This window comes from Podarcis gaigeae, assembly GCF_964106915.1.
Source record: "Podarcis gaigeae genome assembly, chromosome: 8".
NCBI classification, from domain to species: Eukaryota; Metazoa; Chordata; class Lepidosauria; order Squamata; family Lacertidae; genus Podarcis; species Podarcis gaigeae.
In genome coordinates, this window is record NC_139684.1 from 85,644,067 (window position 1) to 85,656,979 (window position 12,913).

A 12,913-nucleotide genomic window follows, 5' to 3' on the forward strand; every position below is an offset into this window, starting at 1 on the left:
GGGTAGAATGTGGCAGCTTAGCTTTTGAGCAGAGTGACCAGAGGAGAACATATCACTCCAAGATGAGAGCATTGCTCTGGCTGCTTTTGAGCTTCCAGACCCAATTCAAGGTGCTAGTATACTAGCACTAGTATAAAAAAGTAAAGGGCCCCTGACAGTTACGTCCAGTCACAAACGACTCTGGGGTTGTGGTGATCATCTCGCTTTACTGGACGAGGGAGCTGGCATTTGTCCGCAGACAGTTTTCCGGGTCATGTGGCCAGCATGACTAAGCTGCTTCTGGTGAAACCAGAGTAGCGCATGGAAATGCCATTTACCTTCCCGATGGAGCAGTACCTATTTATCTACTTGCACTTTGACATGCTTTTGAACTGCTAGGTTGGCAGGAGCTGGGACCGAGCAACAGGAGCTCACCCCGTTGCGGGGATTCGAACCGCCAACCTTCCAATCTGCAAGCCTAGGCTCAGTGGTTTAGACCACAACGCCACCCACTAGTATAAGGTAAAGGTAAAGGTACCCCTGCCCGTTCGGGCCAGTCTTGCCAGACTCTAGGGTTGTGCACTCATCTCACTCTATAGGCCGGGAGCCAGCGCTGTCCGCAGACACTTCTGGGTCACGTGGCCAGCGTGACAAGCTGCATCTGGCTAGCCAGCGCAGCACACGGAACACCGTTTACCTTCCCGCTGGTAAGCGGTCCCTATTTATCTACTTGCACCCGGAGGTGCTTTCGAACTGCTAGGTTGGCAGGTGCTGGGACCGAATGACGGGAGCGCACCCTGCCGCGGGGATTCGAACCGCCGACCATGCGATCGGCAAGTCCTAGGCGCTGAGGTTTTACCTACAGCACCACCCGCGTCCCTTCCACTAGTATACAAAGCCCTAAAATGATTTGAGACCCAAGTGCCTGAAAGAGGACCTTCCTCCTTGTCTCCCAAAACACAGTTTACAATCGGAGGTAAAAGCTCTTCTTGCAGTACTACTACTCCAGATGGCCAGGTGGTCCCTCTGGAACTCCGTTCCTAGGGAGATTAGGCAATCCCTTCCATCTTCAGGTGGTATTCAAAGACATTTTTATTTGTCCCAGTCTTTGGAAGAGGATAAGAACATTCAGGCACTGTAGGTTTTAAGTGATTTTATTTTATATGTTCTTACCAGATTTTAGGTTGTTATCCACCCTGAGCATGCTTTAATAAAATCTTCCCAGTATCTCTGGAGTCCCACCCACAATGATTCTCCAGCTTGCTCCCTCTGACTTGGTTTAGAACCATTCACAACCCTATAGTGGAATTCTGTAATTGTATATATATGTTTTCTCCTGTAATGGCTAGTGCAAAAATCCAGATGTTTAAAGAATGGTGAACAGGGCAATAATAGACCATATTGCTTAACATTGTTCTTTTGAGTTTCCAGAAAGTCTCCTAGGGCAATAGGCTTCAGAGGGCTATCTGCAAATGAGGAAAGGGTTTATTTATCACTTTGTACTTACATGTCTCATCTGCTCTAAAATATTTTTGGAAGACAATGTCTTGCATGAACTAATACTATGTTCTCCAGTCCATCTCTTTAATTTACAAAGTAGAATAACTTTCGTCAAGCATTGCTGTTAGTTCTGCCGTTTAAAAATACTACTGCACAGGGCATAAACTTTTAGGGGGAATCATAAAGTGAAATCCTTTGTTGTTGTTGGTTTGTTGACTGTCATGTTTCACATTAAATATGGTAGGAAAGTCTTGAAGGATCATAAAGGTGCCAGAGCGAGGCCCATATATATAATCTTTTAAAAAGGAGAGCCGTACTAGACATTGTGTTCAGGGCAAATGAAACTTGTTCATGCTTTTGAATACCTTGGGAATTGGCCATGGTTAAAACAGTTCAGATTGATGGGTTTTATAGTTGTCAGTATCCTGATTTTTATTGGCAAATCAAGCAGGTTTGTTGCCATTAGAGTTTCCTTGCTTTATTACTGTGCAATGTGTTAAGCTGAGAAACCAATAACAATATGCAACTTTTCAACTGAATTTTATAAAAGGGCCGAGGAAATCAGATACTATGAAAATTTTGTCATCACAAATGGGCTTTATACTATATATTTTTATTGTGGTGTTCCGCTGTTTGTTGACTGTCTTTGTATCTCCTCCCCTTTCTTGGAATATTTCCTTTTCTCTTTTCATATAATCATAGAGTCTTAGAGTTGGAAGGGACCCCAAGGGTCATCTAGTCCAACCTTCTGCAGTGCAGGAATCTCAGCTAAAACATCCATGACAGATGGCTATCCAACCTCTATAAGATGATAATTAGAACAGGCATTTCCATTGCTCAATGTGTACAGGGAATTATTGGTTAACATTTGAAATCCTCAGCTGTACTGTATACTCCTTCCTGTGACATGTACATGCAGCATGTGGAGTGCTGAGTAGAAACACTGATATAAATACTAATATAAATACTGTTAATGAAATCTCCAGACAAATGCAGTTGCTTTTGTACTCATTGTTGTGCTGTGCCAAATGAACAAATATAAGACAAGTTGACCCGGGGGCGGAGTGGGGGAATACATTGCTAAGGTTTCATTCCTTTCAGAAAACCCCTCTTAAGATTGACACCAACATCTACCGCTGTGTGTGCTGATATTTTTAAAACTTTCTTTTGCCTACTTGGAGCCAAGAAACCGTTTGTTTGGAGATCAGCTAGTTTTGTAATGCATGAATCTAGTCATCAAGGAAATAGCAGGTGCTCCTATTGCTTAAATTGTGGAGCTTTAAATGGGCTCCCTAGCTTGAATTAATAAAATAACAGATGTATGCAGTATCTGGTGAGTTTTTTTATTATTACTTTCTGAAAAGCAATGGCACAGCAGCAAAAAAGAAAGAAAAAGAAAGAAAAAAGTGAACACTTGCAGAAAGAGAAAAGTGGGGAATCAGCTTCACTTCCACCAGCTTCATAGAATACAAGTTATATTTACCACAACACAGCACAGTTCCTTGAACTGACTTAACATAAATGAAACATTCTAGGCAAGCCTTTCATAACCCCTGCAAATGAACTGCTGTATAACCCAGTTAAGAAACTTTTATTTCTCTTTAAGTACTTACACTGGGATACTTCATCAACTAAGATTGGTTTGTTCATTACATCAGAAACAGAGAGAGACAGTAATTTCCAAACATAAAAGCAATTCTGCTTTCACATTTACACCATGATGTAAATAGCAAGCCTTTTTGGGGAGGAGTGAGGCGGGGGATCTCTTTTATAAATCAGATGGTACAGTAGTTCTCAAATTACACAGTAATTTAGTCTGGCAACTGAGATGCAACTTTTGTTTTCATATTTTTGCTGCCATGCTGCAAATGTGAGTTTCTCACATAGCCTGAGATCTTCAGTTGTGTAACTTGCTATATATCCATTCCTTCTAATTCCTACCCCATCTTCATCATACTAGTGCTGCTACTCCAGCCTTAGTCCTTAGCTCCTTTGCCTTTTAACACAACCTTGTAAATATAAATTACTACTGTGCAATTTTATTTTATTTTTACTAGCTTCCTGGGGGTTGGCAGAGGAGGGATGGAGAATTCCACATCATTTCTATGCTGGGTGCAGTGGAGAGCAGGAACACCTCTGTCCTTCCTTCATCTCTCCTCAGTTGCCTATGTGGAATTTCATGTGCTCCCCTGCATGTAGTTCCTGGTCACCAGTAACTTCCAGGCTAGTACTTCAATGCAAGGCTTCTTTAGGAGCAGCCTAACACGAAAAATGTGACAGGTAAACAGAGAGGTTTCAAGTGGGAAAAGCATTGCTGGCTGAATTTCTACATGCCAAGCTGCTAGTAAAAGCAGAAATAGCAAGTTTGTAACCCAAATTAGAAGCATTCTGTTCTGTTAATTGCATAATGCTATCTTACTAACATAGTAATAGAAAAATTGCATCTAAAATAAACTACTGGAGCCTCTTGGGCTTGCCGATCAGAAAGTCAGTGGTTCGAATCCCCATGACGGGGTGATCTCCCGTTGCTCGGTCCCAGCTCCTGCCATCCTAGCAGCTTGAAAACACGCAAGTGCAAGTAGATAAATAGGTACCGCTCATATTTATGTGCATGTGAGCACAAGTAGATGAATAGGTACTGCTACGACAGGAAGGTAAACAGCGTTCCCGTGCACTGCTCTGGTTTCGGTGTTCCATTGCGCCAGAACCGGCTTAGTCATGCTGGCCACATGACCCAGAAAAACTGTCTGCGGGCAAACACTGGCTTCCTTAGCCTGTAAAGCAAGATGAGCGCATCTGCAACTGGACAACTGTCAAGGGTCCTTTACCTTTACCTTTTTACCCATCAAGCAAACGTTAGATCAGGGCTGGGAAACCTTTAGCCCTCCAGATATTACTGGACAGCAACTCCCATCATCCTCAACCACTGGCCCCACTGGCTGGAACAGATTGCTGGAGCTGATAGGTTCCCCATGTTGAGTTACATTTGTTTGTTTTATTATTTTCCATTTTGCAGAGAACGTCAAGGCATATTAGAGAAAGTAAAAAGCAAAAAAATGACGTTGACCATCAAAGCAGCGACACCAGCAGCAGCACTTTTGTTGCTGTCTACTGTCCTTGCAGGGACGTGGGTAGTGCTGTGGTCCAAACCACTGAGCCTCTTGGGCTTGCGGATTGGAAGGTCGGCAGTTTGAATCCTTGTAATGGGGTGAGCTCCTGTTGCTCTGTCCCAGCTCCTGCCAACTTGTCAGTTTGAAAGCACGCCAGAAAGGTAAACGGCGTTTCCGTGCGCTCTGACTTCCGTCACTGTGTTCCGTTGTGCCAGAAGCGGTTTAGTCGTGCTAGTCACATGACCCAGAAAAGCTGCCTGTGGACAAACGCCGGCTCCCTTGGCCTGAAGCTAGATGAGCACCACACCCCATGGTCACCTTTGACTGGACTGGACCATCCAGGGGTCCTTTACCTTACCTTACTGTCCCTGTGGGGTGAGAGCAAAAGCATGCTTAAGGGGAACTACTTTTTATAGCTGCACCTGGTAAAGAGGGAATCAGGTCCTCCCCAACTTTTTCTTGACTAGTCTTTTGGCTTTGTCACTTAGGCCTTGAAAGATTGGGTAGCTTGAGGGTCTAGAAAAGGTTTGGGTTTTGAAGCTTACATGGTGTACTTAAAAAAAGAAAAAAAGCAAGAGAGAGAGAGAAATTCCTGTGGTAGACCAGTGTGTTTTAAAAATTACAACGTGTACATACACTGAATCTCTGAGGCATAACTAATATATGTCCATTGTTCCTAGCTTAGGAACACAAGAAATAGCTCAGAGAAAGGTCTGTCTAGCCCCACATTATTTATAAGAATATCATCCATTTGAGGAGATCATTTGAGATCTTTTAACCCTATGCTGTGCTCTGTGATGTACCTTGGGCCAATAGTCTTACTACTTCAGACATAATCCATGAAGACTTTGGGTTGCTTCGGTCACCTCTGTCTGGGTCTCACACAAAGCCTCACATTTACAAGTGTTGGTTGGTAAAAGTGGTTGTGTGTGAGCATTTGGAGGATGGCTGCTACCACCATAGGATCCACAACTGAAGTGGTAAAACCACAACTCTCAACCGTGTACAGAATTTGGTGTCAACCGATAGGGTGGTTCCAATAAGATGGCTTTAAAGGGGAATTAGGCAAACTCACAGTCTGTTAATGGCTATGTTGTGGCACCTCCTGGCTTACCACTTCTAAAAGGCGCAACAGAACAGTCACCTTTTCTTGCTTGTAGGTTTTCCAGAAGGTACAGGTAGCCTCTGTGGGGAAACAGGTTGCTAGACTAGGCATACTTTTTGGTCTGATCCTGCAGGGCGCTTCTTTTATTTTGTCCTTTCCTGTTGTCACCTTCCCCAGTGTCTTTCCTGTTGTCACCTTCCCCAGTATCCTTCTTTGAAGGATAACCAGCTGCTTCTGTTTCCATGTTGGACAGATTCAGAAAGGGCAACTTTGTGATGTGTACAAATGCCCATTATGTGCTCGTGTATAAGACCAAGATCAGCTTTACCCCTAGATAACCATTAGAGGGGTAGTATTCCACAGCATTGGACTACTAGGTGATTATGTTTCAAAAGAAAAGGAAGCCAAGCAAAGGCAGCAGTTTGGCTGCTCTGTGGAGGAAAGAAAGGTCAGGCTATACAACCAAGAGATTTGCGTGGAAACATGACATTGAGGTTTTCAGTGAAGTTTGAATGGGAGAGCAGCAACAACATTCAGGACGCAGGGTTGTATCTCTTGTGCTAGCTGACAGGTGAGTTTTAAGGTATAACAGAAGAATCCGGTATGACAGTAGCATTAGCGGGAACACATGCAACAGGTTTGTAGTCTATCGCAGAACAGAATTGCCAGCAACCTGCTTATGCATTCTCTTGCGCAACAGTGTTCGCTTGTGCAAAACATTTTACCAGCAGAACAAGTATACTGCTAAGCGACTTTAACTTATTACTGCATTGGCTACAACCCACATTGACCAAGTTCCAAAGAACTGCTTTGGGCACAACAGAAGGGGTGTAGGTTAGGTGTGGGTGTATGCCTGCTAGGGCCGTCTTACCCATAGGCGCTAGGGGTGTGGGGCACCCGGCTCTCAGGGGCACCAGGCCGAGAGTCCGGGGCCTGAGAGTTGAGTCTGGGGAAGAGCCCACCCATTGGTTGGAGCGCCGCGACGGGCTCTTCTGCTGCGGGCAGCTCTGCGCTGCAAGTTCGGGGGCAACCAAGCCAGCGAGATGCTGAGGCGGCCAGCCAGCTCCGCCCTCCTGCGTGCCTGGGACTGGGCAACCTTGGGCGGGGGCTGCCAGACAGATCTTTGCACCCCGGCATTGCATATGTTTAAGACAGCTCTGACTGCAATGGGATTTTTGTCTTTCCTCTGCCCTTCCCACCTTTCAGCTGCAAATCCACACGCCACATCACAAGCTATTTTTGAAACTGTCCTCCATTTCAAATATTGTCTTTCATGTTATATGTGAGACTGGTGTTTTCAAAAATAGAATTCAAAAACATACAGTATTTAGTGGGTGGATCTAGCTGTATAACTCTTCTGGATACTTGTTGAAACTCATACAAGGTCTTGGAGGAAAGTGCAGAGAGGGCCGTAGAAAAGAGTGGTGAATTGAATGTCTCAGTTTGGGAGTAGGTTTGTGTGTTGGTAAGGCTGGCTCACATGTATTCTTCTGAGAAGTGTGTTGAGGGGAGTGGCAACAGTGCCGCCAGGAATAGCAAAGCTATAGGGCCAGATTGGAGGCACGAAGTGTCTTCACCACATCAAAAGTTTGCAACTTGGATAAAGTAATACATCCTTTGGGTTGACATAGTAAGTTCCTAGTAAGGATACTGAAGGGTTAATACCTGCAGGAAGTGCTGCATTCCTGTTACACACACTGCTCTTGATCTGATTTTCTGCTATCCAGGAGCCATAAACATAAGCCAGCTTTTCCCCATTTGGAGTCAGTGGGGCTAAGCCTTCTCAAGTATGCCAGGCTGCAAATTCTGTAGATTTCAGCCTCAGTCACAAAATATGTTTTCCTCCTGGCTTCCAAAGTTGCCTCGCAGTTCTATGCTAATTACACTGCCTCCTGTTGGCAATCCTAGGTGACATTTACCCTACCTAACAAGCTGTTAGCTTTCAAGAGATGACACTCTTGGGCTTACTATCTGCATGAAAAGCCATGCCTGAGAAGTATTCTTACATGCCTAAGTATCCAATAGACTGTATGTTAGCACAGAATTCCCCCGCCCCCGTAAGACGATGTACTTTAATTGCAACCTCTAATTATGTTGATATGGAATACTCAGAGGATTAACTTCCTCTATTATTCAAAATAAGGAAGAACAAAAAGTGACTTGCATGCTTGCCTAAGATGTATGGAAAAGTTAATTCTGAAGTGAAATTTGCCAACACACTTTAACGGGGCATGGCAGCCACTAGGCCCCACAGGTGCAGGTTGTACATTCTGCTTGCTCTCTCTTGCGAATGACCATAGCTCAGTAGTAGCACATGTTTTTCATGCAGAAAGTCCTATGTTCAGTCCTTGGTATCTCCACTTGAAAGGATCAGGTAGCAGTTGATGCCAGGGAAACAGGAGATTCACTGTTAGTCAGGAGCAGGCAATACGTGGCTACCTGGACAAATCATTTGGCTTCATACAAACCGGTTTCCTCTCTTCCTCTAGGCTGCTATGAGAAAGTATGATGTAAAATAAGCACCTGAGAGGTGGCCCTAGCCAGAGGTGCCAACTTGAATAAGATATGGGGGGGGCAGGTAAGCCCTGCCTTGCATAATTGATCACAAGACGTGGTGCATGCGCACCATTTGAATGGTAATGCCCATAAACTGGGGGGGGGCAGTCCCCTCAAATATTTTATTGGGGGAGCCAATGGGACCTCAGCCCCTAATAATTGGCTCCTATGGCCCTGGCCAGAGCCTTGGGGCTTCTCCTGTTGATAATAGGTAAAGGTAAAGGTACCCCTGACCGTCAGGTCCAGTTGCAGACGACTCTGGGGTTGCGCATTCATCTCACTCTAGAGGCTGAGGCAGCTGGTATTTGTCTGCAGACAGCTTCCAGGTCATGTGGCCAGCATGACTAAGCCGCTTCTGGCAAACCAGAGCAGCGCACAGATATGCCGTTTACCTTCCCGCTGGAGCGGTACCTATTTATCTACTTACGCTTTGATGTGCTTTCAAACTGCTAGGTTGGCAGGAGCTGGGACCAAACAACGGTAGCTCACCCCGTCGCGGGGATTCAAACCACCCACCTTCTGATCGGCAAGCCCTAGGCTCTGTAGACCACAGCACCACCCACGTCCCATTGTTGATAATGCTGCTTCACTTATCACTTTTACTTACTCTAAGTTCAGAATGTTCAAAATGTGCTAGAAAGGCATGGCATACATGCTTTGAATAATAATAATAATAATATTAATAATAATAATGATGATGATGATGATGATGATGTCTCTCTTTCAGGGAGCTTACAGTAAAGCTACATCATGTCCCTCAGACCATTCTCTGCGCCATGGTTTAGCTATTGCTATTGTTTAGCAGTGAAAGTGTAGTAAGCAAGAGAGTTTCAAACATCTGGGAGGACTTGGTTGTTTGTTTTGTCACTGTGTTGCAGATGGAGGCTTCAGTATCACCTCCACTGCAGATTGTGTCACTGGAAGGTTTTTTTCCCTTTTTTCCTTGCTTTGTTGCCTCTTCCTGGTTTCGCAAGTGCGTGGCGCACGCGCATATGAGTTCTAAAAATAGACTTAACATCAAGTGTTATCGCATAATAAATCGAGTTGGAACTACTGTTGGCAGTAAGCTTCTCCCTGCTTTGAACAGAATGAGAAGCTGCAAAAGAAACTGTAGCTCGGCTCCTAATATTATTACAGTCAATTCAGTATGCATTTGCACAGCTGTTACCGAAACATTTAAACATTCCTGTTGCCAAAAATATGTTCTCCTCTGTTCTGATAAATAAAAACGAGAAATAACGTTTGATGCAGAAAGAAAGTAAGGGCATAGGAACATTTTTCTTTCTTAGAATCTGGGCTACACTACAATAAACATATTTTTGTCTTTTTTTAAAAAAAATCTAATTCCTTCCAAATTTAGCAAACCATCATTTGGAAAATAAGAGCCCCATTCTTGGCTCTGATCTTTTTTTCCTCTTCAAGAGTTTGGCTGCTCTCCTGAAACCACTTACTCACAAGGAGTCCCAGGATTGTGGTGCCTCATTATGGTTTCTTAGCCATCACAATATTTTAAAATAAAAAATAGTTAACCTGAACATTGAGAAATAAAATGGATGCAACTCCCCTTGTCTTCTCCCCCCATCTATTTAATAATCCTTTAATAGAAAAGTGTTTCGATGGATTTCATTTTCCCCTCTGCATGCCTTGCGTGTTTGTAGAAGTGCTTTGTGGAAGTGTCTCCCAGCTCTCCCAAATGCTTATATTCAAGAATATTTACAAAGCATGAGTAAGCACAGTTGTACTTTTGCTCTGTGTGAGTAATGCAACAAATCCTCCAGGGGAGATATCAGAAATATTTGCTTGTGACAGCAAGACGGGATCAGATGTATGAAACCTCAAAGTGGTGGCGGGGGTGTATGTGGATGAACTGCAACCAGACTAGTGTCAGTAAAACATGTGTTCTAGATGTGGGCGAAGGGGAGGAAAATGAAAATAATTAACTATATAAATAATACAAATCCTTCCTTCAGTTCTTTAATCCATTAACAGAAAGTGGTTTGTCACAATTAAAATGAGATTTAAGCATTGCATAAGCACCTTATCAGAATGCAACAGAACGGAGGGAGAAAAATATGCCTCTTGCCTGCTCAGCTCAGTACAGCTGAGCTGATTTAACTTGTATGCACTTCTGTACAGTGGAACCTCGGGATACATACCATCCTCCTTACAAACGCTTCGGGTAACGAGCTCCACTAACCTGGAAGTAGATGCTCCCAGTAGCGATCTTTGCCCCAGGATGCGAGCGGGAGGCCCCATTAGCGGAAGTGCGCTTCATGTTAAGAACGGTTTCGAGTTAAGAACGGACCTCCGGAACGAATTAAGTTCGTAACTGGAGGTACAACTGTAAATATATTTGCCTTGAGGTGTGTGTAAGTGTTGGTCATTTTCTGATTGCTGCCCTATTTAAAAGCCACTTAACTACTTTCTTCAGAGGGGAGAGCCTTGTATGCCTAGGCAAGGAGCACCAAGAAAAGGTGAACTTACTTGGTGAGGATAGCTGTGTGCTATGCAAAATGCTGAAAACAGAAAACGGGCAGCCAGGTCCCAGATTCAGGGTTTAGATGAATCTTAGCCTCTGAGGAGGGATCATCTACACCTATACCTGTAAGAATAGATAAAACCTGGGAGAACTCTTGCCTCTCTGACATTGGTAAGGTAAAGGTAAAGGGACCCCTGACCATTAGGTCCAGTCGCGGATGATTCTGGGGTTGTGGCGCTCATCTTGCTTTACTGCCTGGACACTGCCTGGACACTGAGGTCCAGTGCCGAGGGCCTTCTGGTGGTTCCCTCACTGCGAGAAGCCAAGTTACAGGGAACCAGGCAGAGGGCCTTCTCGGTGGTGGCACCTGCCCTGTGGAACACCCTCCCTCTGGATGTTAAAGAGAAAAACAACTATCAGACTTTTAGAAGACATCTGAAGGCAGCCCTGTTTAGGGAAGCTTTTAATGTTTAATAGGTTATTGTATTTTAATATTCTGTTGGAAGCCACCTAGTGTGGCTGGAAAAACCCAGCCAGATGGGCGGCGTATAAATTATTATTATTATTATTATTATTATTATTATTATTTACTGGCCGAGGGAGCCGGCGTACAGCTTCTGGGTCATGTGGCCAGCATGACTAAGACACTTCTGGCGAACCAAAGCAGCGCACGGAAACACCGTTTACCTTCTCGCAGGAGCAGTACCTATTTATCTACTTGCACTTGACGTGCTTTCGAACTGCTGGGTTGGCAGGAGCTCTGACATTGGTACTAGTTGCATTTGCACATTTTAACCTTAGTTTAGCATTACATGCATAAGCCTCCGGCTCCTGCAAATATTTCTCTTAAGTCCATAGGAGAAAATCAGACGCTTTTACTTCTGTTTTCAACTAATGTCAGTCACTTGTTATGTCTGAACAAGGGAAAGCTTGTTAGTGTAAGTCATCTAGGGCAAAAACATTTTAAGTCCCCCCCCCCCCGAAAATATTCTGTCTCATAAATTTATGAACCAACCCAGACTCTGTGCTTGTCATCCAAGGCCCTTCTTTATGTCCCGCCTCCCCAGGAGATTTGGAGGGCCACAACAAGAGGCCTTTTTGGTGGTGGTACCCTGTCAGTGGAATGCTCTTGTCAGAGAGACTTGCCTGGCACCATCATTACATGTCTTCAGATGCTAGGCAAAACATTCTTCTTTACTCAGGCCTTTGGCCATTTAATAGTTTATGTTAAAGCTGATCGGGGGGACTGTTACTATGATTATTATGTTATTATACTATCTATTGCTATGTTTTTATTATATTTTATTATTTTGCTCCATAAAATGTCTTCTTAATGTTGTACACTGCCCTAGGATCTTTTGATAAATGGTGGTATATAAATTGAATAAATAACAATAACAACAACAATGAATGAATGAATGCCAATTGCAAATACAATTTTAGTCAAACTTGGCAGTGTCAACATTTTTAGTTTTGTTTACTAAATGCAAGTAAAATATGCAAGTAAAATTAAATCACTCTCTAAGTAAATTTTGCTTGTAAAATTGTCCTATGTAAATTAGCTTAATTGCCCTATGCAAATTACACTATGTAAATTAGTAAAAGAGTCAGAAATTGGTTGGTGGATGTCACAGGGAGTGGAAGAAACAGCTTGTTTTGTAAGATTAGACTAAGTATAGAAATTATGGCATAATATCTGAGGGGAAATAGAACTTGTGCATAAGATAATCTTTGCCTATTTACACCAAAATAACAAAAGGAAAGCATATGTAGAATACATGAAGAATAATAGCTAACTTAATAGGATTCAAGTTGCCTGTGAGCAGATTTCAGGCAACATATATTATTCACCCAACTTTAAAAAATGTGGTGTTTCTTTTAAAGTAAAATGTTTTGTTCAGACATCTTTTTCTGGCTATCAGATAATACAGTAAATCTTCAAACAGGAAGGGAAAATTGTGAAAGGGTGAGAAGCACACCAGGCATGGCTTGATGGTGGTATATAAAAAGCAGATCAGGCTTGATGGTGGATTCATAAGCCTCAAATATTAAGAATATTAAGTCAAGAGATGGTTAAACAGCGAAGTAATTAGTAGCTATGAAGGTGATCATATGAAGTTATATGAAGCTTATACTGTTCTTGCTCTATTGAGAGCTTTTACAAAGAGAACTCGGAAACAGGCA

At 43.3% G+C, this 12,913-nt stretch overlaps 1 protein-coding gene across 12 annotated transcripts in view; it reads left to right on the forward strand.

The window, feature by feature from the left end:
• Positions 1–12,913, forward strand: part of BICRA (BRD4 interacting chromatin remodeling complex associated protein) — a 96,217-nt gene that overhangs the window by 36,689 nt on the left and 46,615 nt on the right. For 2 of the 12 annotated variants that reach the window (XM_083753580.1, XM_083753584.1), the window contains exon 1: positions 6,031–6,265. The exons of the other annotated variants lie outside the window; for them this stretch is intronic. The gene's annotated coding sequence lies outside the window, so the exon portion shown is untranslated. Of the gene's footprint in view, positions 1–6,030; positions 6,266–12,913 lie in introns of those variants that run through there. 12 annotated transcript variants of the gene reach the window in all.